The sequence below is a fragment of the Aplysia californica genome, unplaced genomic scaffold (genome assembly GCF_000002075.1).
Source record: "Aplysia californica isolate F4 #8 unplaced genomic scaffold, AplCal3.0 scaffold00004, whole genome shotgun sequence".
NCBI classification, from domain to species: domain Eukaryota; kingdom Metazoa; phylum Mollusca; class Gastropoda; order Aplysiida; family Aplysiidae; genus Aplysia; species Aplysia californica.
This window is the reverse complement of record NW_004797274.1, coordinates 3,234,035-3,234,587: the sequence shown is the minus strand read 5'-3', so window position 1 is coordinate 3,234,587 and position 553 is coordinate 3,234,035. Positions and strand designations below refer to the sequence as shown.

At 34.9% G+C, this 553-nt stretch overlaps 1 protein-coding gene across 1 annotated transcript in view; it reads right to left on the bottom strand.

Moving 5' to 3' along the window:
• Nucleotides 1-259: 259 nt before the first annotated feature.
• The window catches only part of LOC101856619 (ankyrin repeat domain-containing protein 50), a 14,254-nt gene continuing 13,960 nt past the window's right edge, over nt 260-553 (bottom strand). The window contains exon 7 of the mRNA XM_005089265.3: nt 260-553. This exon is cut by the window's right edge and continues 193 nt beyond it. The gene's annotated coding sequence lies outside the window, so the exon portion shown is untranslated.

Sequence of the window (553 nt, the reverse complement as noted above, 5' to 3'; positions counted from 1 at the left end):
TTCAGTTTTGGTAGGAATTAATTTAGAATTTTGCTCAATTGACGACCGAAGTCTACTCTTTATTGATTTTAGGACCAGGTCTATAGGATCTTTAATGTGCACAACTTGCTAACAGGACCTCTGTATCTGACAAAATCTAAATGACAGATACCTTTCAGGGTTGACAAGGTCTTATCACTATGGAGTTATGGACAAATCTCTTATTCTGGGACAAACAACCATACACATAACCATAAAAAAGAGAATAAAAGGCAAAGCAAACATCTCCAAATGCGTGTTTTTAAGAACCAAACACCACAGAAACAAGTTAAGCAGATTATCGTGATATCAGGTCTAGCACTCACATAGCGAAATCAGCGGAACACTGAAATCTTTCCGTTGTTTACAAATTTCGTTATGTAGGTGTTTTAAATACATGTATAACAAACAAAAATTGAGTCCTGCAAATGTTTTCGCAATGTGCTTGTTCACTGTGTGCGTGCTAGACTGTAATTATATAATTTGAATAAGAGCAAAAATCTTCAGCAAACATTTTCAAATACGTGTTTAGATG